This window comes from Oncorhynchus nerka, linkage group LG27, assembly GCF_034236695.1.
Source record: "Oncorhynchus nerka isolate Pitt River linkage group LG27, Oner_Uvic_2.0, whole genome shotgun sequence".
Taxonomy (NCBI): Eukaryota; Metazoa; Chordata; class Actinopteri; order Salmoniformes; family Salmonidae; genus Oncorhynchus; species Oncorhynchus nerka.
The window spans coordinates 5,940,698-5,966,332 of NC_088422.1; the positions used below are offsets into that span (position 1 = coordinate 5,940,698).

Genomic DNA, 25,635 nt, shown 5'->3' on the forward strand with positions numbered 1-25,635 from the left:
GATGAGATGACAACACCCCCCCAAACATTGTAGTGGTGGCTACGGCAACGCCGGGGGCTGCTACTCGTTCTTCAGTTCTCGGAGGTTGAGGTTCTGCAGAGCCACGTCTAGGGTCATGACCCCCCACGCAGCCCATATCTTCGAAGGCGGCGAAGACATCCGAGCCTCGCGTCACGGCATCGTGGTAGTCACGGAGATCGTCGTCTTCGCTGTGGTCGGGATTGGCCAGCAGGGTGGAGAGGAGGAGCTCCGTGACGAAGAGAGAGCGGTCCGCCCACTGGCCCTCGCATAGCTGGTGTTCCGCCTCTGACAACCTCGGCTCACTCAGTCTGGAGGGGGAGGGAGGGGGAGGGAGGGAGGGACAAATGGAGCTCTATTACAAAAACAATCCATCACCCACATCTAACGGGCAGACAAGCCTCTCGCTCAAGAGAATAACTAGTATAAATAAAGTGTAGCAGACAGTTGCCAACCTGTTGAGAAGGAACTGGGAGGTGCTGCTCTGTGTGTTGGGCTCCTGCTGCTCCGGGTTGGGACTAAGGTTGTTGAAGAAGTTGGAGCCAGGGTTGGCGTTGCGATTCCCTGCGTGGTTGGAGGTGCGGCTACCGCGTTGCGAGGTGCCCCGGACCGTCTCCAACTGCTGTCTGGTAGCCTGGGTCTGCTGCCAATCCACCTGGAGCTGCATCTACAGGACGAAGTGATGAGGACGAAGAGTGGGAGGAGGAGGAGAAGATGAAGACAGGAAGTTGGAAGAGAGGGAAGCGGAGGAAAGGGGACAGAGGAAGTGATGAACAAGAAGTCGTAGAAGACAATGAAGAGTTAAAGTGCTTCACTTAAGGGCATAAATGGCAGAAGAATTGCATCAGATTCTAGGCTACTGATAACAACAACCGGAGGGCTCTGGGATTCGAACTGTCAACCCTCTTGTTGCTGACTCTCCTATGGACTACCTACCTGGAGCTGCTGTAGCTGGGAGGCTGAATGACCTGAACTCAGCTGGCTGCCCGCCGACCTACGCACCCCTGACAACTGGGACAGCAGCTCTGCGAGGCGTGGGGAGGAAGAAGGGGTTAAATAAAAATGTAATTTCTGTCTGTCCACGTGGCAGTCTATCTGGGCCGGTGCCATTTAAACACAGCAGTCGTAGGCATTGAACCAGACGAATTCAAATCCGGATTAGGTTAAGGATTAGGGGGGAGGGTGGTCTATCAGGGCCTTGGGTGGGGGTATTACTGTCTAGACTGGTCTATCAGGGCCTTGGGTGGGGGTGTTACTGTCTAGACTGGTCTATCAGGGCCTTGGGTGGGGGTGTTACTGTCTAGACTGGTCTATCAGGGCCTTGGGTGGGGGTGTTACTGTCTAGACTGGTCTATCAGGGCCTTGGGTGGGGGGTGTTACTGTCTAGACTGGTCTATCAGGGACTTGGGTGGGGGTGTTACTGTCTAGACTGGTCTATCAGGGACTTGGGTGGGGGTGTTACTGTCTAGACTGGTCTATCAGGGCCTTGGGTGGGGGTGTTACTGTCTAGACTGGTCTATCAGGGCCTTGGGTGGGGGGTGTTACTGTCTAGACTGGTCTATCAGGGCCTTGGGTGGGGGTGTTACTGTCTAGACTGGTCTATCAGGGCCTTGGGTGGGGGGTGTTACTGTCTAGACTGGTCTATCAGGGCCTTGGGTGGGGGTGTTACTGTCTAGACTGGTCTATCAGGGCCTTGGGTGGGGGTGTTACTGTCTAGACTGGTCTATTAGGGTCTTGGGTGGGGTGTTACTGTCTAGACTGGTCTATCAGGGCCTTGGGTGGGGGTGTTACTGTCTAGACTGGTCTATTAGGGGAGGTTAATGTCTAGACTGGTCTATTCAGGCCTTGGGTGGGGGTGTTACTGTCTAGACTGGTCTATTGGGGGTGTTACTGTCTAGACTGGTCTATCAGGGCCTTGGGTGGGGGTGTTACTGTCTAGACTGGTCTATTAGGGAGGTTAATGTCTAGACTGGTCTATTCAGGCCTTGGGTGGGGGGTTACAGTCTAAACTGGTCTATTAGGGAGGTTAATGTCTAGACTGGTCTATCAGGGCCTTGAGTGGGTGGGGGGGTGTTACAGTCTGGACTGGTCTATTGGGGGGTTAATGACTAGACTGGTCTATTGGGGCCTTGGGTGGGGTGGGGGGTGTTACAGTCTAGACTGGTCTATTGGGGCCTTGGGGGGGGGGGGGGTGTTACTGTCTAGACTGGTCAGCTCGGGGATTCGATCTTGCAACCTTTCGGTTACTAGTCCAACGCGCTAACCACTTGGCTACGCTGCCGCCCCAAAGCCATTTGGCATAGCCACATCAGGACATAACATAAGGACAACTCAGAGTATGCTATTCTTTTATTCTGAAAGACTATATTTTCTTCATATCCTGCTTCTTTAGACCTGTCTAAAATAAATCATGGCTATATTACATGGATTTATTAGACTTTTTAAAATGGCATGTTGGCTATGTGTGGAAGCCAGGAGATGCTACATGTGTTTGTTGAATAACAGTCAATTACCATGAGACAGACAGTTATTACCAATTACCATGAGACAGACAGTTATTACCAATTACCATGAGACAGACAGCTATTACCAATTACCATGAGACAGACAGCTATTACCAATTACCATGAGACAGACAGCTATTACCAATTACCATGAGACAGACAGTTATTACCAATTACCATGAGACAGACAGCTATTACCAATTACCATGAGACAGACAGCTATTACCAATTACCATGAGACAGACAGCTATTACCAATTACCATGAGACAGACAGTTATTACCAATTACCATGAGACAGACAGTTATTACCAATTACCATGAGACAGACAGCTATTACCAATTACCATGAGACAGACAGCTATTACCAATTACCATGAGACAGACAGCTATTACCAATTACCATGAGACAGACAGCTATTACCAATTACCATGAGACAGACAGCTATTACCAATTACCATGAGACAGACAGTTATTACCAATTACCATGAGACAGACAGCTATTACCAATTACCATGAGACAGACAGCTATTACCAATTACCTTGAGACAGACAGTTATTACCAATTACCATGAGACAGACAGTTATTACCAATTACCATGAGACAGACAGCTATTACCAATTACCTTGAGACAGAAAGTTATTACCAATTACCATGAGACAGACAGCTATTACCAATTACCATGAGACAGACAGCTATTACCAATTACCTTGAGACAGACAGCTATTACCAATTACCATGAGACAGACAGTTATTACCAATTACCTTGAGACAGACAGCTATTACCAATTACCATGAGACAGACAGTTATTACCAATTACCATGAGACAGACAGCTATTACCAATTACCATGAGACAGACAGCTATTACCAATTACCATGAGACAGACAGCTATTACCAATTACCATGAGACAGACAGCTATTACCAATTACCATGAGACAGACAGTTATTACCAATTACCTTGAGACAGACAGCTATTACCAATTACCATGAGACAGACAGTTATTACCAATTACCTTGAGACAGACAGCTATTACCAATTACCATGAGACAGACAGTTATTACCAATTACCATGAGACAGACAGCTATTACCAATTACCATGAGACAGACAGTTATTACCAATTACCATGAGACAGACAGTTATTACCAATTACCATGAGACAGACAGTTATTACCAATTACCATGAGACAGACAGTTATTACCAATTACCATGAGACAGACAGCTATTACCAATTACCATGAGACAGACAGCTATTACCAATTACCATGAGACAGACAGCTATTACCAATTACCATGAGACAGACAGTTATTACCAATTACCATGAGACAGACAGTTATTACCAATTACCATGAGACAGACAGTTATTACCAATTACCATGAGACAGACAGTTATTACCAATTACCATGAGACAGACAGTTATTACCAATTACCATGAGACAGACAGTTATTACCAATTACCATGAGACAGACAGTTATTACCAATTACCATGAGACAGACAGTTATTACCAATTACCATGAGACAGACAGTTATTACCAATTACCATGAGACAGACAGTTATTACCAATTACCATGAGACAGACAGCTATTACCAATTACCATGAGACAGACAGCTATTACCAATTACCATGAGACAGACAGTTATTACCAAGAGACAGACAGTTATTACCAATTACCATGAGACAGACAGTTATTACCAATTACCATGAGACAGACAGTTATTACCAATTACCATGAGACAGACAGTTATTACCAATTACCTTGAGACAGACAGCTATTACCAATTAGACAGACAGTTATTACCAATTACCATGAGACAGAAAGTTATTACCAATTACCATGAGACAGAAAGTTATTACCAATTACCATGAGACAGACAGTTATTACCAATTACCATGAGACAGAAAGTTATTACCAATTACCATGAGACAGACAGTTATTACCAATTACCATGAGACAGACAGTTATTACCAATTACCATGAGACAGACAGTTATTACCAATTACCATGAGACAGACAGTTATTACCAATTACCATGAGACAGACAGTTATTACCAATTACCATGAGACAGACAGTTATTACCAATTACCATGAGACAGACAGTTATTACCAATTACCATGAGACAGACAGATATTACCAATTACCATGAGACAGACAGTTATTACCAATTACCATGAGACAGACAGTTATTACCAATTACCATGAGACAGACAGATATTACCAATTACCATGAGACAGACAGTTATTACCAATTACCATGAGACAGACAGATATTACCAATTACCATGAGACAGACAGATATTACCAATTACCATGAGACAGACAGTTATTTGCTTTACAATAACCGTGCCCTAGTACCATTCCAAATCATGTCCAATCAATTGAATTTACCACAAGTGGCCTCCAATCAAGTTGTAGAAACATCTCAAGGATGATCAATGGAAACAGGATGCACCTGAGCTTAATTTCAAGTCTCATAGCAAAAGGTCTGAATACTTAAGTAAATAATGTATTTCAGTTTATTTTTAATAAATGTGCAAAAAAATAATGTAAAACCTGTTTTTGCTTTGTCATTGTGGGGTATTATGATATCATTGTGGGGTGTTGTGATGTCATTATTGTGGGCTATTGTGATGTCATTGTGGGGTATTGTGATGTCATTGTGGGGTATTGTGATGTCATTGTAGGGTATTGTGATGTCATTGTGGGGTATTGTGATGTCATTGTGGGGTGTTGTGATGTCATTGTGGGGTGTTGTGATGTCATTGTGGGGTATGGTGATGTCATTGTAGGGTATTGTGTGTAGAGTGAAAACATTTCCTTTAATCCATTTTAGAATGAGGCTGTAACATAAAATGTGGAAAAAGTCAACGTGTCTGAATACTTTCCGAATGTACATTTTAAAGTAGTTATCAGCAGAGAAAGGGGGGAAGTCACAGCCATTTTCAAGCCGATTAAAGTCAAAACTAACTAGGCCACTCAGGAACATTCAATGTCGTCTTGGTTAGCCTTGTGTTTTAGTGTCTGTTTGAAAAGTTTCGGATTTCGCCCATTTAAAAAAAATTGTATTATTGTAAAAAAAAACTCCCTAGTCCTTCCCGATGACCATACCCATAACATGATGCAGCCACCACCATTCTTGAAAATATGAAGAGTGATGTGTTGTGTTTACCCTGCCGCCCCAGGGTAGCCTAGTTGAATATGTTTGAAATTCACTACTTGACAGAGACCTTCCAAATAATTGTATGTGTGGGGTACAGAGATGAGGTAGTCGTAAAAAAAAAAAGAATATTAAACACTTATGTTGCATGGACTCACTCTGCAATATGTTAAATTGTTAAGCAAATGTTTCCTGCTGAACTAATTTAGGCTTACCATAACAAAGGAATTGAATACTTATTAACTCAAGACATTTCAGTTTTTCCATTTGTAAAAAAAAAAAATTGTCTAAAATCATAATTCCACTTTGACAGTATGGTGTATTGTGGGTAGACCAGTGATTCAATCCATTTTAAATTCTTTCTGTAATGTAATGTATGTCATCTCCAAACCAGCCGTCCCCATCCTACCTCCTATAGGATCCATGGCCTCCCTGTTGTAGTTGGAGCTCTGTGTAGAGGTCTGTGTCGTAGAGCTCCCCCCGGAGGTTGACGAGGTGAAGTGCATGTTGGATCGACGGGCCCTCTGCCCCCCCAGACCCCGACCCGGGTGGATCATCCTACGCACGTGCCGCACACCGCTCGACTCATCGTGGAGCAACATCGTCAAGGAACGTCATGAATATACACGGAATAAAAACACGAATAAAAAAGATCCCAGAAATGTTCCACACACACACACACAAAAAGTTTATTTCTCTCAATATTGTGCCCAGATTTATTTACATCCCTGTTGGTGATCATTTCTCATTAGCCAAGATAATCCATTCCATCGGACAGGTGTGGCATATCAAGAAGCTGATTACACAGGTGCACCTTGTGCTGGGGACTATTAAAAAAAAATCTTAATGGCTAGCTAGCCCTATTGACTTACTATGGGGTTGTGATCTACACACATCAGTGAGTATTATAGGCAGGTAAACATGCCAAAATGAAACACCATGTTTTTATTAACATATCAAGATGGAATATTAATATTGTAGTCAGGCAAGATATGAGATGTGAAATAAGTCAAAGTCAGTTTATTTTCTCTCTTCAGCCCAAACAATTTTCGCCACTGATTTAGAGAAATATTGCATTACATCGTATTTACGTCCATGCTTTTCGTTGAAGCTCGAGTCGACGCACGCTTTCGAAAATATTTACGAAGCGAAGTACGCATCCCAAGAAAGGCCTCCCGTTTTGCATACTTTGATTTGGACTCATTCATGCTCAAAGAACGGTAGTGTGCCTATTGGTGAAAGACCCTGAGGGTAAAGGATATCAAGTCTCTGGGGGCTCTGTGTTCAAGTGTGAGATGAGCAGCGAAGTCGTCCGTCACGTGATTAGGGTCTCCGCCAGGCAGCACAGCACATATGGGACAGATCTGGAGAGGGAGAGAGAGAGAGACAGAGAGAGAGAGAGAGAGACAGAGAGAGAGACAGAGAGAGAGAGAGACAGAGAGACAGAGACAGAGAGAGAGAGAGAGAGAGAGAGAGAGAGAGAGAGAGAGAGAGAGAGAGAGAGAGAGAGAGAGAGGAGAGAGAGAGAGGGAGAGAGAGGGAGAGGGAGAGAGAGGGAGACATAGAGAGAGAGAGAGAGAGAGAGAGAGAGAGAGGGAGAGAGAGAGGGAGAGAGAGGGAGAGAGAGACATAGAGAGAGAGAGAGAGGGAGAGAGAGAGAACCAAGGGTTGGAACCAAACTTATTTTCCAATCGTTCGTTCTGTTCCACTGTTCTGAACAGCAAAATAAAATGTTCTTAACCGAAAAGTAATGTTTATATAATTCCTTTTTTATTTATTTTTTTCATTTATCTCAACATTAAAGTGATCTATCAATCAGTGCAGATAGAGCAGCTTGCCGTGGACTGGGCCGTGGACCGTGGACTGGGCCGTGGACCGTGGACTGGGCCGTGGACTGGGCAAACTGTTTACATGCGTTGGACAGACAAGTGTAGGGCGCTAGATGAGTTGTCCTCCTCCGGAGGAGCAGCTTCTATCAAGTTCGGGTAGCCTAGTGGTTAGAGTGTAGAGGCGGCAGGGTAGCCTAGTGGTTAGAGTGTAGAGGTGGCAGGGTAGCCTAGTGGTTAGAGTGTAGAGGCGGCAGGGTAGCCTAGTGGTTAGAGTGTAGAGGTGGCAGGGTAGCCTAGTGGTTAGAGTGTAGAGGCGGCAGGGTAGCCTAGTGGTTAGAGTGTAGAGGCGGCAGGGTAGCCTAGTGGTTAGAGTGTAGAGGCGGCAGGGTAGCCTAGTGGTTAGAGTGTAGAGGCGGCAGGGTAGCCTAGTGGTTAGAGTGTAGAGGTGGCAGGGTAGCCTAGTGGTTAGAGTGTAGAGGTGGCAGGGTAGCCTAGTGGTTAGAGTGTAGAGGTGGCAGGTTAGCCTAGTGGTTAGAGTGTAGAGGTGGCAGGTTAGCCTAGTGGTTAGAGTGTAGAGGCGGCAGGGTAGCCTAGTGGTTAGAGTGTAGAGGAGGCAGGGTAGCCTAGTGGTTAGAGTGTAGAGGCGGCAGGGTAGCCTAGTGGTTAGAGTGTAGAGGCGGCAGGGTAGCCTAGTGGTTAGAGTGTAGAGGCGGCAGGGTAGCCTAGTGGTTAGAGTGTAGAGGCGGCAGGGTAGCCTAGTGGTTAGAGTGTAGAGGAGGCAGGGTAGCCTAGTGGTTAGAGTGTAGAGGCGGCAGGGTAGCCTAGTGGTTAGAGTGTAGAGGCGGCAGGGTAGCCTAGTGGTTAGAGTGTAGAGGCGGCAGGGTAGCCTAGTGGTTAGAGTGTAGAGGCGGCAGGGTAGCCTAGTGGTTAGAGTGTAGAGGCGGCAGGGTAGCCTAGTGGTTAGAGTGTAGAGGCGGCAGGGTAGCCTAGTGGTTAGAGTGTAGAGGCGGCAGGGTAGCCTAGTGGTTAGAGTTTAGAGGAGGCAGGTAGCCTAGTGGTTAGAGTGTAGAGGGGGCAGGGTAGTCTAGTGGTTAGAGTGTAGAGGAGGCAGGTAGCCTAGTGGTTAGAGTGTAGAGGAGGCAGGTAGCCTAGTGGTTAGAGTGTAGAGGTGGTAGGGTAGCCTAGTGGTTAGAGTGTAGGGCCGGCAGGGTAGCCTAGTGGTTAGAGTGTAGGGCCGGCAGGGTAGCCTAGTGGTTAGAGTGTAGAGGTGGTAGGGTAGCCTAGTGGTTAGAGTGTAGAGGCGGCAGGTAGCCTAGTGGTTAGAGTGTAGGGCCGGCAGGGTAGCCTAGTGGTTAGAGTGTAGAGGTGGTAGGGTAGCCTAGTGGTTAGAGTGTAGAGGCGGCAGGTAGCCTAGTGGTTAGAGCGTAGGGGAGGCAGGTAGACTAATGGTTAGAGCGTTGGGCCAGTAACAGAAAGGTAAAAATCTACCCCCTGAACAAGGCAGTTAACCCACTGTTCCCCGATAGGCCGTCATCTTAACTGACTTGCCTAGTTAAATAAAGGAGGCCAAGGAGCACGTACCTTGGGTCAATTAAATTGATAAGCCTCTTAACCTTCCTTTTCGACAGTGCTAATTGGTCCTTAGCAATGCATAATAGCATTTGTGATGTCTGTCTTTAAGATGTTTGCTTGTAGGGCATAAAAGGTGTCAGTGTTGACTGCTTTGGGCGAACTCAAACATCCCTAGATTGGCTGGTGCTATGAGGGGCGTTTATCAATACCGTGGCGCAAACTCAAACTTCCTGTATGTTCCAAAGAGTGATTTTGCTTCAGATGTTGAAACAGGTTTGTCTTATTACCAGACTTGGTAGCCACCTGTCTACGGCACAATTTGCCCCTGAACATTGCTCTGCTCTTTGTCGGACTTCAAAAAGCCAAACCCACTTCCAAATGACTGAAACCGTTGAACCCTTTTTAACCAATGATTTCTTGGTTGGAAGCTGCTCCTTCTCCATGGCTTTCACTGCCACTGTTTTCACCTACATCACAAATGTTTCGTGGTTAATAGAGGCTCCTCCTCCACCAGGTGCTAAGTGGTTTTTTTAGTGGGCGTGTACCTCTCCATGGCTCCTCCTCCAACAGGTGCTAAGTGGTTTTTTTAGTGGGCGTGTACCTCTCCATGGCTCCTCCTCCACCAGGTGCTAAGTGTTTTTTTTAGTGGGCATGTACCTGTCCATGGCTCCTCCTCCACCAGGTGCTAAGTGGTTTTTTAGTGGGCGTGTACCTCTCCATGGCTCCTCCTCCACCAGGTGCTAAGTGGTTTTTTAGTGGGCGTGTACCTGTCCATGGCTCCTCCTCCACCGGGTGCTAAGTGGTTTTTTAGTTGGCGTGTACCTCTCCATGGCTCCTCCTCCACCAGGTGCTAAGTGGTTTTTTAGTGGGCGTGTACCTCTCCATGGCTCCTCCTCCACCGGGTGCTAAGTGGTTTTTTAGTGGGCGTGTACCTCTCGATGGCTCCTCCTCCACCAGGTGCTAAGTGGTTTTTTAGTGGGCGTGTACCTCTCCATGGCTCCTCCTCCACCAGGTGCTAAGTGTTTTTTTTAGTGGGCGTGTACCTCTCCATGGCTCCTCCTCCACCAGGTGCTAAGTGTTTTTTTTAGTGGGCGTGTACCTCTCCATGGCTCCTCTTCCACCAGGTGCTAAGTGGTTTTTTAGTGGGCGTGTACCTCTCCATGGCTCCTCCTCCACCGGGTGCTAAGTGGTTTTTTAGTTGGCGTGTACCTCTCCATGGCTCCTCCTCCACCAGATGCTAAGTGTTTTTTTAGTGGGCGTGTACCTCTCGATGGCTCCTCCTCCACCAGGTGCTAAGTGGTTTTTTAGTGGGCGTGTACCTCTCCATGGCTCCTCCTCCACCAGGTGCTAAGTGGTTTTTTTAGTGGGCGTGTACCTCTCCATGGCTCCTCCTCCACCAGGTGCTAAGTGTTTTTTTTAGTGGGCGTGTACCTCTCCATGGCTCCTCCTCCACCAGTTGCTAAGTGGTTTTTTTAGTGGGCGTGTACCTCTCCATGGCTCCTCCTCCACCAGTTGCTAAGTGTTTTTTTTAGTGGGCGTGTACCTCTCCATGGCTCCTCCTCCACCAGGTGCTAAGTGTTTTTTAGTGGGCGTGTACCTCTCCATGGCTCCTCCTCCACCAGGTGCTAAGTGGTTTTTAGTGGGCGTGTACCTCTCCATGGCTCCTCCTCCACCAGGTGCTAAGTGGTTTTTTAGTGGGCGTGTACGTCTCCACGTGCATAGTGTCACTTCTCTGCACGTTCCTGTTGCGTCACTGAGGTGAAATGGACCGAATTATTCTATATCGACATTATCGAAAATAAATCTAAACTTTTTTTTATCGTTATTGGAGGGAAGTAATTACCTCTAATTATTGATATATCGCTCAGCCCTAATGGACATTACAATTTATTGCCCACATCTGCAGTCCTCATGCCTCCTTGCAGCATTCCTAAGGCACGTTCACAAAGATGAGCAGGGACCCTGGGCATCTTTTTTTGTGTGTTTTTTTTTCAGTCTGTAGAAAGGCCTCTTTAGTGTCCTAAGTTTTCATAACTGTGACCTTAATTTCCTACCGTCTGTAAGCTGTTAGTGTCTTAACGACCGTTCCACAGGTGCATGTTCATTAATTGTTTATGGTTCATTGAACAAGCATGGGAAACAGTGTTTTAAACCCTTTACAATTAAGATCTATAAAGTCATTTAGATTTTTCAGAATTATCTTTGAAAGACAGGGTCCTGAAAAAGGGCCGTTTCTTTTTTTGTTGCTGCGTTTATATATATTTGCTAGTGCTCAACAACAACAAAATATTGGTCGACCAGTCGACTAATTGGGGTCAACCCTACCGTGCACACATTTACATTTAAGTCATTTAGCAGACGCTCTTATCCAGAGCGACTTACCCAGACAAAGATTATCAGCCACCAGGCAGGCACTGGAATAAGTTTGAGTGACAAGTGTCTATGCAAAGCCCTCACTCTTTGTGTTTTTTGGTTGAAAAAGAAAAAGAAATATATATATATATTTTTTTTTAAATTAACGTTATTAACCGGTTCACATGCTTTTAAAAATAACAGTTCTGTTCTAGATCACTTTCCTTAACGGGTTTGATTTTGTTCCTCAAATATTTACTCTTTTGGTTCTGTTCCACGAACCGGGTTCCAACCCCTGGTAGAGAACACACGACCATCTGAACACACTCCACATCAAATGGACCGGGTTCCAACCCCTGGTAGAGAACACACTCCACATCAAATGGACCGGGTTCCAACCCCTGGAGAGAACACACTCCACATCAAATGGACCGGGTTCCAACCCCTGGAGAGAACACACTCCACATCAAATGGACCGGGTTCCAACCCCTGGAGAGAACACACAACCATCTGAACACACTCCACATCAAATGGACCGGGTTCCAACCCCTGGAGAGAACACACAACCATCTGAACACACTCCACATCAAATGGACCGGGTTCCAACCCCTGGAGAGAACACACAACCATCTGAACACACTCCACATCAAATTAATTTGAAAACACTTTTACAGCCAGACTTTTTTTTAGGTGCTGTTTTTTTTTACTGAACATGGCCTTGATCTCTTTGTGGATATTTTTGCACCGACCCTCCCGCCTGGAAATAATCTAGAGAAAACACTGATGTCTCTTTTCCACTGTAGGGATTTACCTCAGTGATTAACCTAAAGACTCAGACTTTCCAGTTTTCATGGCTCTGACCGGGGCCCCAATAAAGGTTAGTGGTTCACTCAACACCTTAGAGGCGGCAGGGTAGCCTAGTGGTTAGAGCATTGGACTAGTAACCGGAAGGTTGCAAGTTCAAACCCCCCGAGCTGACAAGGTACAAATCTGTCGTTCTGCCCCTGAACAAGGCAGTTAGACCAGTTAACCCCACTGTTCCTAGACCAGTTAACCCCACTGTTCCTAGACCAGTTAACCCCACTGTTCCTAGACCAGTTAACCCCACTGTTCCTAGACCAGTTAACCCCACTGTTCCTAGACCAGTTAACCCACTGTTCCTAGACCAGTTAACCCCACTGTTCCTAGACCAGTTAACCCCACTGTTCCTAGACCAGTTAACCCCACTGTTCCTAGACCAGTTAACCCCACTGTTCCTAGACCAGTTAACCCACTGTTCCTAGACCAGTTAACCCCACTGTTCCTAGACCAGTTAACCCACTGTTCCTAGACCAGTTAACCCCACTGTTCCTAGACCAGTTAACCCCACTGTTCCTAGACCAGTTAACCCCACTGTTCCTAGACCAGTTAACCCACTGTTCCTAGACCAGTTAACCCACTGTTCCTAGACCAGTTAACCCCACTGTTCCTAGACCAGTTAACCCCACTGTTCCTAGACCAGTTAACCCACTGTTCCTAGACCAGTTAACCCCACTGTTCCTAGACCAGTTAACCCCACTGTTCCTAGACCAGTTAACCCCACTGTTCCTAGACCAGTTAACCCCACTGTTCCTAGACCAGTTAACCCCACTGTTCCTAGACCAGTTAACCCCACTGTTCCTAGACCAGTTAACCCACTGTTCCTAGACCAGTTAACCCACTGTTCCTAGACCAGTTAACCCCACTGCTGTTCATAGACCAGTTAACCCCACTGTTCCTAGACCAGTTAACCCACTGTTCCTAGACCAGTTAACCCCACTGTTCCTAGACCAGTTAACCCCACTGTTCCTAGACCAGTTAACCCCACTGTTCCTAGACCAGTTAACCCCACTGTTCCTAGACCAGTTAACCCACTGTTCCTAGACCAGTTAACCCACTGTTCCTAGACCAGTTAACCCCACTGTTCCTAGACCAGTTAACCCCACTGTTCCTAGACCAGTTAACCCCACTGTTCCTAGACCAGTTAACCCCACTGTTCCTAGACCAGTTAACCCCACTGTTCCTAGACCAGTTAACCCACTGTTCCTAGACCAGTTAACCCCACTGTTCCTAGACCAGTTAACCCACTGTTCCTAGACCAGTTAACCCCACTGTTCCTAGACCAGTTAACCCACTGTTCCTAGACCAGTTAACCCCACTGTTCCTAGACCAGTTAACCCACTGTTCCTAGACCAGTTAACCCCACTGTTCCTAGACCAGTTAACCCACTGTTCCTAGACCAGTTAACCCACTGTTCCTAGACCAGTTAACCCCACTGTTCCTAGACCAGTTAACCCCACTGTTCCTAGACCAGTTAACCCCTGTTCCTAGACTGTTCCTAGACCAGTTAACCCACTGTTCCTAGACCAGTTAACCCACTGTTCCTAGACCAGTTAACCCACTGTTCCTAGACCAGTTAACCCCACTGTTCCTAGACCAGTTAACCCACTGTTCCTAGACCAGTTAACCCACTGTTCCTAGACCAGTTAACCCACTGTTCCTAGACCAGTTAACCCCACTGTTCCTAGACCAGTTAACCCACTGTTCCTAGACCAGTTAACCCACTGTTCCTAGACCAGTTAACCCACTGTTCCTAGACCAGTTAACCCACTGTTCCTAGACCAGTTAACCCACTGTTCCTAGACCAGTTAACCCACTGTTCCTAGACCAGTTAACCCACTGTTCCTAGACCAGTTAACCCACTGTTCCTAGACCAGTTAACCCACTGTTCCTAGACCAGTTAACCCACTGTTCCTAGACCAGTTAACCCACTGTTCCTAGACCAGTTAACCCCACTGTTCCTAGACCAGTTAACCCACTGTTCCTAGACCAGTTAACCCACTGTTCCTAGACCAGTTAACCCACTGTTCCTAGACCAGTTAACCCACTGTTCCTAGACCAGTTAACCCACTGTTCCTAGACCAGTTAACCCACTGTTCCTAGACCAGTTAACCCACTGTTCCTAGACCAGTTAACCCCACTGTTCCTAGACCAGTTAACCCACTGTTCCTAGACCAGTTAACCCACTGTTCCTAGACCAGTTAACCCACTAGACCAGTTAACCCACTGTTCCTAGACCAGTTAACCCCACTGTTCCTAGACCAGTTAACCCCACTGTTCCTAGACCAGTTAACCCCACTGTCCCTAGACCAGTTAACCCCACTGTTCCTAGACCAGTTAACCCCACTGTTTCTAGACCAGTTAACCCCACTGTTCCTAGACCAGTTAACCCCACTGTTCCTAGACTGTTCCTAGACCAGTTAACCCACTGTTCCTAGACCAGTTAACCCCACTGTTCCTAGACCAGTTAACCCCACTGTTCCTAGACCAGTTAACCCCACTGTTCCTAGACCAGTTAACCCCACTGTTCCTAGACCAGTTAACCCCACTGTTCCTAGACCAGTTAACCCCACTGTTCCTAGACCAGTTAACCCACTGTTCCTAGACCAGTTAACCCACTGTTCCTAGACCAGTTAACCCACTGTTCCTAGACCAGTTAACCCACTGTTCCTAGACCAGTTAACCCACTGTTCCTAGACCAGTTAACCCACTGTTCCTAGACCAGTTAACCCACTGTTCCTAGACCAGTTAACCCACTGTTCCTAGACCAGTTAACCCACTGTTCCTAGACCAGTTAACCCACTGTTCCTAGACCAGTTAACCCACTGTTCCTAGACCAGTTAACCCACTGTTCCTAGACCAGTTAACCCACTGTTCCTAGACCAGTTAACCCACTGTTCCTAGACCAGTTAACCCCACTGTTCCTAGACCAGTTAACCCACTGTTCCTAGACCAGTTAACCCACTGTTCCTAGACCAGTTAACCCACTGTTCCTAGACCAGTTAACCCACTGTTCCTAGACCAGTTAACCCACTGTTCCTAGACCAGTTAACCCACTGTTCCTAGACCAGTTAACCCACTGTTCCTAGACCAGTTAACCCACTGTTCCTAGACCAGTTAACCCACTGTTCCTAGACCAGTTAACCCACTGTTCCTAGACCAGTTAACCCACTGTTCCTAGACCAGTTAACCCACTGTTCCTAGACCAGTTAACCCACTGTTCCTAGACCAGTTAACCCACTGTTCCTAGACCAGTTAACCCACTGTTCCTAGACCAGTTAACCCCACTGTTCCTAGACCAGTTAACCCACTGTTCCTTAGTTCCTACCAGTTAACCCACTGTTCCTAGACCAGTTAACCCCTAGACCACTGTTCCTAGACCAGTTAACCCACTGTTCCTAGACCAGTTAACCCACTGTTCCTAGACCAGTTAACCCACTGTTCCTAGACCAGTTAACCCCACTGTTCCTAGACCAGTTAACCCCACTGTTCCTAGACCAGTTAACCCCACTGTTCCTAGACCAGTTAACCCACTGTTCCTAGACCAGTTAACCCACTGTTCCTAGACCAGTTAACCCCACTGTTCCTAGACCAGTTAACCCACTGTTCCTAGACCAGTTAACCCACTGTTCCTAGACCAGTTAACCCACTGTTCCTAGACCAGTTAACCCACTGTTCCTAGACCAGTTAACCCACTGTTCTAGACCAGTTAACCCACTGTTCCTAGACCAGTTAACCCCACTGTTCCTAGACCAGTTAACCCACTGTTCCTAGACCAGTTAACCCACTGTTCCTAGACCAGTTAACCCACTGTTCCTAGACCAGTTAACCCACTGTTCCTAGACCAGTTAACCCACTGTTCCTAGACCAGTTAACCCACTGTTCCTAGACCAGTTAACCCACCAGTTCCCACTAGACCAGTTAACCCACTGTTCCTAGACCAGTTAACCCCACTGTTCCTAGACCAGTTAACCCCACTGTTCCTAGACCAGTTAACCCACTGTTCCTAGACCAGTTAACCCACTGTTCCTAGACCAGTTAACCCACTGTTCCTAGACCAGTTAACCCACTGTTCCTAGACCAGTTAACCCACTGTTCCTAGACCAGTTAACCCACTGTTCCTAGACCAGTTAACCCCACTGTTCCTAGACCAGTTAACCCACTGTTCCTAGACCAGTTAACCCACTGTTCCTAGACCAGTTAACCCACCCACTGTTCCTAGACCAGTTAACCCACTGTTCCTAGACCAGTTAACCCCACTGTTCCTAGACCAGTTAACCCACTGTTCCTAGACCAGTTAACCCACTGTTCCTAGACCAGTTAACCCCACTGTTCCTAGACCAGTTAACCCACTGTTCCTAGACCAGTTAACCCACTGTTCCTAGACCAGTTAACCCCACTGTTCCTAGACCAGTTAACCCACTGTTCCTAGACCAGTTAACCCACTGTTCCTAGACCAGTTAACCCACTGTTCCTAGACCAGTTAACCCACTGTTCCTAGACCAGTTAACCCACTGTTCCTAGACCAGTTAACCCCACTGTTCCTAGACCAGTTAACCCACTGTTCCTAGACCAGTTAACCCACTGTTCCTAGACCAGTTAACCCCACTGTTCCTAGACCAGTTAACCCACTGTTCCTAGACCAGTTAACCCACTGTTCCTAGACCAGTTAACCCCACCCACTGTTCCTAGACCAGTTAACCCACTGTTCCTAGACCAGTTAACCCCACTGTTCCTAGACCAGTTAACCCACTGTTCCTAGACCAGTTAACCCACTGTTCCTAGACCAGTTAACCCACTGTTCCTAGACCAGTTAACCCACTGTTCCTAGACCAGTTAACCCACTGTTCCTAGACCAGTTAACCCACTGTTCCTAGACCAGTTAACCCCACTGTTCCTAGACCAGTTAACCCCACTGTTCCTAGACCAGTTAACCCACTGTTCCTAGACCAGTTAACCCACTAGACCAGTTAACCCACTGTTCCTAGACCAGTTAACCCACTGTTCCTAGACCAGTTAACCCACTGTTCCTAGACCAGTTAACCCCACTGTTCCTAGACCAGTTAACCCCACTGTTCCTAGACCAGTTAACCCACTGTTCCTAGACCAGTTAACCCACTGTTCCTAGACCAGTTAACCCACTGTTCCTAGACCAGTTAACCCACTGTTCCTAGACCAGTTAACCCACTGTTCCTAGACCAGTTAACCCACTGTTCCTAGACCAGTTAACCCACTGTTCCTAGACCAGTTAACCCACTGTTCCTAGACCAGTTAACCCACTGTTCCTAGACCAGTTAACCCCACTGTTCCTAGACCAGTTAACCCACTGTTCCTAGACCAGTTAACCCACTGTTCCTAGACCAGTTAACCCACTGTTCCTAGACCAGTTAACCCACTGTTCCTAGACCAGTTAACCCACTGTTCCTAGACCAGTTAACCCACTAGACCAGTTAACCCACTGTTCCTAGACCAGTTAACCCACTGTTCCTAGACCAGTTAACCCACTGTTCCTAGACCAGTTAACCCACTGTTCCTAGACCAGTTAACCCACTGTTCCTAGACCAGTTAACCCACTGTTCCTAGACCAGTTAACCCACTGTTCCTAGACCAGTTAACCCACTGTTCCTAGACCAGTTAACCCACTGTTCCTAGACCAGTTAACCCACTGTTCCTAGACCAGTTAACCCACTGTTCCTAGACCAGTTAACCCACTGTTCCTAGACCAGTTAACCCACTGTTCCTAGACCAGTTAACCCACTGTTCCTAGACCAGTTAACCCACTGTTCCTAGACCAGTTAACCCACTAGACCAGTTAACCCACTGTTCCTAGACCAGTTAACCCACTGTTCCTAGACCAGTTAACCCACTGTTCCTAGACCAGTTAACCCACTAGACCAGTTAACCCACTGTTCCTAGACCAGTTAACCCACTAGACCAGTTAACCCCACTGTTCCTAGACCAGTTAACCCCACTGTTCCCAGACCAGTTAACCCACTAGACCAGTTAACCCACTGTTCCTAGACCAGTTAACCCACTAGACCAGTTAACCCACTGTTCCTAGACCAGTTAACCCACTGTTCCTAGACCAGTTAACCCACTGTTCCTAGACCAGTTAACCCACTGTTCCTAGACCAGTTAACCCCACTGTTCCTAGACCAGTTAACCCACTGTTCCTAGACCAGTTAACCCACTGTTCCTAGACCAGTTAACCCACTGTTCCTAGACCAGTTAACCCACTGTTCCTAGACCAGTTAACCCACTGTTCCTAGACCAGTTAACCCACTGTTCCTAGACCAGTTAACCCCACTGTTCCTAGACCAGTTAACCCACTGTTCCTAGACCAGTTAACCCACTGTTCCTAGACCAGTTAACCCACTGTTCCTAGACCAGTTAACCCACTAGACCAGTTAACCCACTGTTCCTAGACCAGTTAACCCACTGTTCCTAGACCAGTTAACCCACTAGACCAGTTAACCCACTGTTCCTAGACCAGTTAACCCACTGTTCCTAGACCAGTTAACCCACTAGACCAGTTAACCCACTGTTCCTAGACCAGTTAACCCCACTGTTCCTAGACCAGTTAACCCACTGTTCCTAGACCAGTTAACCCACTGTTCCTAGACCAGTTAACCCACTGTTCCTAGACCAGTTAACCCACTGTTCCTAGACCAGTTAACCCACTGTTCCTAGACCAGTTAACCCCACTGTTCCTAGACCAGTTAACCCTGTTCTAGACCAGTTAACCCACTGTTCCTAGACCAGTTAACCCACTGTTCCTAGACCAGTTAACCCACTAGACCAGTTAACCCACTGTTCCTAGACCAGTTAACCCCACTGTTCCTAGACCAGTTAACCCACTAGACCAGTTAACCCACTGTTCCTAGACCAGTTAACCCCACTGTTCCTAGACCAGTTAACCCACTAGACCAGTTAACCCACTGTTCCTAGACCAGTTAACCCACTGTTCCTAGACCAGTTAACCCACTGTTCCTAGACCAGTTAACCCACTGTTCCTAGACCAGTTAACCCACTGTTCCTAGACCAGTTAACCCACTGTTCCTAGACCAGTTAACCCCACTGTTCCTAGACCAGTTAACCCACTGTTCATAGACCAGTTAACCCACTGTTCCTAGACCAGTTAACCCACTGTTCCTAGACCAGTTAACCCACTGTTCCTAGACCAGTTAACCCACTGTTCCTAGACCAGTTAACCCACTGTTCCTAGACCAGTTAACCCACTAGACCAGTTAACCCACTGTTCCTAGACCAGTTAACCCACTGTTCCTAGACCAGTTAACCCACTGTTCCTAGACCAGTTAACCCACTGTTCCTAGACCAGTTAACCCCACTGTTCCTAGACCAGTTAACCCACTGTTCCTAGACCAGTTAACCCACTGTTCCTAGACCAGTTAACCCACGGTTAAATAAAGGTTTACATTTATTTTTTTTTAAGGTCTCTGTAGCTTTCTCTGTGTCCTTATATACAGTAATATACACAGTGGACAAAACATTAGGAACACCTTCCTAATATTGAGTTGCACCCCCCCTTTTTTGCCCTAAAAAAAAAAAAGCCTCAATTTGTCAGGGGCATGGACTCTACAAGGTGTCTAAAGCGGTCCACAGGGATGCCGGCCCGTGTTGACAACCACAGTTGTGTCAAGTTGGCTGGATGTCCTTTGAGTGGTGGACCAATCTTGATACACACAGGGAAACTGTTGAGCGTCAAAAACCCAGCAGCGTTGCAGTTCTTGACACAAACCGGTGCGCCTGGCACCTACTACCATAATCAAATGTATTTATACATCCCTTCTTACATCAGCCGATGTCACAAAGTGCTGTACAGGAACCCAGCCTAAAACCCCAAACAGCAAGCAATGCAGGTGTAGAAGCACAGTGGCTAGGAAAAACTCCCTAGAAAGGCCAGAATCCTAGGAAGAAACCTAGAGAGGAACCAGGCTCTGAGGGGGGGCCAGTCCTCTTCTGGCTGTGCCGGGTGGAGATTATAACCGTATACAATGGCCAAGATGTTCAAATGTTCATAGATGACCAGCAGGGTCAAATAATAAATCACATTTTTCGTTCAAAGGCATTTTAATATTTTGTCTTACCCATTCACCCGATGAATGACACACCTACACAATCCATATCTCAATTATCTCCAGGCTTAAAATATATATATTTTTTAACCCATCTCCTCCCCTTCTTCTACACTGATTGAAGTGGATTTAACAAGTGACATCAATAAGGGATCATATCTTTAAACTGGTTAGGGTGTCGAAGGAAAGAGTCGGTGTTCCTAATGTTTTGTCCACTCACCACCTCTGAGGAGGTCTCTGTGTGCTCTGCAGTCACGTGCTCCTGTAGAGACGTCTCTGTGTAGCCCATCCTGCCACAGTAGGGACAGGTGAAAGCCTGGGGCTGCTCCACCGAGAAGGACTCTCCCCCATAATACAGGTCTGGTGGAAAAGAGGACCGGGACGTGGTTAGACAGTACGGAAACAGCAGAGGTTAGGGAGGAGGAGATAGGATGGAACAGCAGAGGTTAGGGAGGAGGAGACAGCAGAGGTTAGGGAGGAGGAGACAGTACGGAAACAGCAGAGGTTAGTGAGGAGGAGACAGTACGGAAACAGCAGAGGTTAGGGAGGAGGAGACAGGATGGAACAGCAGAGGATAGGGAGGAGGAGACAGGATGGAACAGCAGAGGTTAGGGAGGAGGAGACAGCAGAGGTTAGGGAGGAGGAGACAGTACGGAAACAGCAGAGGTTAGTGAGGAGGAGAGAGCAGAGGTTAGGGAGGAGGAGACAGTATGGAACAGCAGAGGTTAGGGAGGAGGAGACAGTATGGAACAGCAGAGGATAGGGAGGAGGAGACAGGATGGAACAGCAGAGGTTAGGGAGGAGGAGACAGGATGGAACAGCAGAGGTTAGGGAGTAGGAGACAGGATGGAACAGCAGAGCTTAGGGAGTAGGAGACAGTATGGAACAGCAGAGTTTAGGGAGTAGGAGACAGTATGGAACAGCAGAGGTTAGGGAGTAGGAGAGAGTATGGAACAGCAGAGGTTAGGGAGTAGGAGACAGTATGGAACAGCAGAGCTTAGGGAGTAGGAGACAGTATGGAACAGCAGAGGTTAGGGAGTAGGAGACAGTATGGAACAGCAGAGCTTAGGGAGGAGGAGACAGGATGGAAACAGCAGAGGTTAGGGAGTAGGAGACAGTATGGAAACAGCAGAGGTTAGGGAGGAGGAGAGAGCAGAGGTTAGGGAGGAGGAGACAGTACGGAAACAGCAGAGGTTAGGGAGTAGGAGACAGGATGGAACAGCAGAGGTTAGGGAGGAGGAGACAGGATGGAACAGCAGAGGTTAGGGAGGAGGAGACAGGATGGAACAGCAGAGGTTAGGGAGGAGGAGACAGGATGGAACAGCAGAGGTTAGGGAGTAGGAGACAGGATGGAACAGCAGAGCTTAGGGAGTAGGAGACCGTATGGAACAGCAGAGGTTAGGGAGTAGGAGACAGGATGGAACAGCAGAGCTTAGGGAGTAGGAGACAGGATGGAACAGCAGAGGTTAGGGAGTAGGAGACAGTATGGAACAGCAGAGGTTAGGGAGTAGGAGACAGTATGGAACAGCAGAGGTTAGGGAGTAGGAGACAGCAGAGGTTAGGGAGGAGGAGACAGTATGGAACAGCAGAGGTTAGGGAGGAGGAGACAGTATGGAACAGCAGAGGTTAGGGAGTAGGAGACAGGATGGAACAGCAGAGCTTAGGGAGTAGGAGACAGGATGGAACAGCAGAGGTTAGGGAGGAGGAGACAGTATGGAACAGCAGAGGTTAGGGAGTAGGAGACAGTATGGAACAGCAGAGGTTAGGGAGTAGGAGACAGTATGGAACAGCAGAGGTTAGGGAGGGGGAGACAGTATGGAACAGCAGAGGTTAGGGAGGGGGAGACAGTATGGAACAGCAGAGGTTAGGGAGGAGGAGACAGGATGGAACAGCAGAGGTTAGGGAGGAGGAGACAGGATGGAACAGCAGAGGTTAGGGAGGAGGAGACAGGATGGAACAGCAGAGGTTAGGGAGGAGGAGACAGGATGGAACAGCAGAGGTTAGGGAGGAGGAGACAGGATGGAACAGCAGAGGTTAGGGAGGAGGAGACAGGATGGAACAGCAGAGGTTAGGGGGGAGGAGACAGGATGGAACAGCAGAGGTTAGGGAGGAGGAGACAGTACAGAAGAGCAGACCAAATACTTATTTTCCATATATTTATTATTATTATATGCAAGTGTGTGTGTGTGTGTGTGTGTGTGTGTGTGCGTGCGTGCGTGCGTGTACTCACCGTAGTCGACCCTGGTTAGTATACACTGCATGGCGTGCTCTGCCGTGTGTCTGGTGGTCGTGGCTCCGCCCTCGTAGCACGAGGCACACAGGTCGTAGTCGTAGCAAATTAAACACTTGTACCGTTGCCCCCGAAAGTTACCTTTCAAACACGCGTCGCAGCTCACACCTGGGGAAGGACACAACATTAACAGGACCGGGTCAAACCCAACACTCCCACACAGGGTATTGGTCAAAATAACACCCCCACACAGGGTATTGGTCAAACCCAACACCCCCACACAATGTATTGGTCAAATCCAACACCCCCACACAGGGTATTGATCAAACCCAACACCACCACACAGGGTATTGGTCAAACCCAACACCCCCACACAGGGTACTGGTCAAACCCAACACCCCCACACAGGGTATTGTTCAAACCCAACACACAGGGTATTGGTCAAACCCAACACACGGGGTATTGGTCAAACCCAACACACAGGGTATTGGTCAAACCCAACACACAGGGTACTGGTCAAACCCAACACCCCCACACAGGGTATTGGTCAAACCCAACACACAGGGTATTGGTCAAAAACAACACCCCCACACAGGGTATTGGTCAAACCCAACACCACCACACAGGGTATTGTTCAAACCCAACACAGGGTATTGGTCAAACCCAACACCCCCACACAGGGTATTGGTCAAACCCAACACCCCCACACAGGGTATTGGTCAAACCCAACACCCCCACACAGGGTATGGGTCAACCCAACATCCCCACACAGGGTATTGGTCAAACCCAACACCCCCACACAGGGTATTGTTCAAACCCAACACACAGGGTATTGGTCAAACCCAACACACAGGGTACTGGTCAAACCCAACACCCCCACACAGGGTATTGTTCAAACCCAACACACAGGGTATTGGTCAAACCCAACACACAGGGTATTGGTCAAACCCAACACACAGGGTATTGGTCAAACCCAACACACAGGGTATTGGTCAAAAACAACACCCCCACACAGGGTATTGGTCAAACCCAACACCCCCACACAGGGTATTGTTCAAACCCAACACCACCACACAGGGTATTGTTCAAACCCAACACCACCACACAGGGTATTGGTCAAACCCAACACCACCACACAGGGTATTGGTCAATCCCAACACAGGGTATTGGTCAAACCCAACACCACCACACAGGGTATTGGTCAAACCCCCAACACACACACACACACACACACACACACACACACACACACACACACACACACACACACACACGGCAGGGTAGCCTAGTGGTTAGAGCATTGGACTAGTAACCGAAAGGTTGCAAATAAGAATTTGTTCTTAACTGACTTGCCTAGTTAAATAAAGGTAACAACACACACACAGCAAGCCTACATGTTGCATAATTTATCCATCATGACATAGAACCAACATATTGACATAACACACTTAACCTAACCTACTGCACAGACACAGAACAGTTTCCCATTTCCGGGGTCCACATGGTTAATGAAAAGCCAACATTGCTACAATGCCAGTGCAGGACTGATGGCCGTCGTTATGAAATACCAGTGTGACTACTATATCCAGCTAGCTATGCGAACTTCCACCTTTGACAGCAGGCAATTGATTGACTACAACAGTCTTGCTATAAAAAAAACAGCCACCCTTAGCAGCGTTGGTCGAAAAGCGGATGTTTCTGGTTCTCAGGGATACAGTATTTCAACCTAACTTGTCCTGGCGTCTTTTCTACGTCAGGTTAATAAAAAAAACTAGCTGGCTTGCAAAACGAGCCAACATTCCCAAATAGCCTGGAAATCCAACGTTGAATTTGGATTTCACTGCTTGTTTCTAGACTAAAGCATGATCGGTATAAACAACCGTGAATTGTAAATATATATTTTTTATATATAATGTACCCGTCAAAACAAGCAGGGTCCCGTACCCCCACAACAAAATATTGTGCACCCTAGGTTGGGAACTCTTGCTCCAGGTAATAAGACAATTGAACTGCACTACCAGCACTTTGAAACATTTTGTAAGTATACTTTTGTGGACATTGTTCATCTCATTCCTCCCTGCAATAAAAAAAGGATGTTAAAATATACTTTGATTGAACATTATGGCTTGTAAAGGTCGTGAGAGGAAATAAAACGTTCCTAATCCAACTTGTCAATAATGTCCACCGTTGAATCCAACATTAGATCCCCAGGCTATGTCAAATACAGCCTGTACCGAACTAGCAGAGGTCAGCAAAGGTTGTTCATTATCTGGGTTTTTATTTTAGAAACCAAGAAAATAATTAGACTTGTACATTACGCTGGTATATATATTTTTGTTGTTGTTGTACGTGCTAAAAAAAAATGGAGCTAACGAACTATACTTCTGAAAGCATGAATACAGGGACTCATCCATGACAGTGCATTCACAACCTGTGAGTGTGAAGTTGGCAAGAGAGAAAAGGAAAGTGAAACAGAGGCAAGTTAACGAGGACACTTTTGTCAAAGTGTCGAAATAGATTTCAAATTTGCAAAAAGTGTTTTTTTTTTTTTGTTGCCGCAGTACCTTAACCCGATAAACAGTTCGCAAGCTAACTTATTAGCAAGTCCAACTAATGCTAACTTAGTTCTACGTGACTGTAGTTGTTTGGTTAGCTATACAAACCAAATATGAGCTGCTTTCTTGGCCAGTGTCCTTGCGGGTAAATACAAGCATTTCATTATTGGAAAGCAAGTATTTCTTTATTAGTTAGCTACAGAAACTCGGGTAGGGGGCTTGATAAAAGTGGCCAAATGTTAAAGTGGTGCCGCCATCATATACAGTTCGATACAAAAACAACACCCTCCCATGTCACTAACCCGCAGCTATCGCAACCCGCCTCACCCCGGTCTCTTTATCCCGAGTTGACTTCTTACCTTCATGACGGGACATCCTATTGGGACACTAACACGGGCCCATACACGGACTCACTTGAAGCTTGAACCAGCAACCTAGCTGTCCCTGACCTCT

At 47.0% G+C, this 25,635-nt stretch overlaps 1 pseudogene; it reads right to left on the minus strand.

Moving 5' to 3' along the window:
* LOC115124416 (E3 ubiquitin-protein ligase KCMF1-like) lies at nt 1–25,635 on the minus strand (annotated as a pseudogene).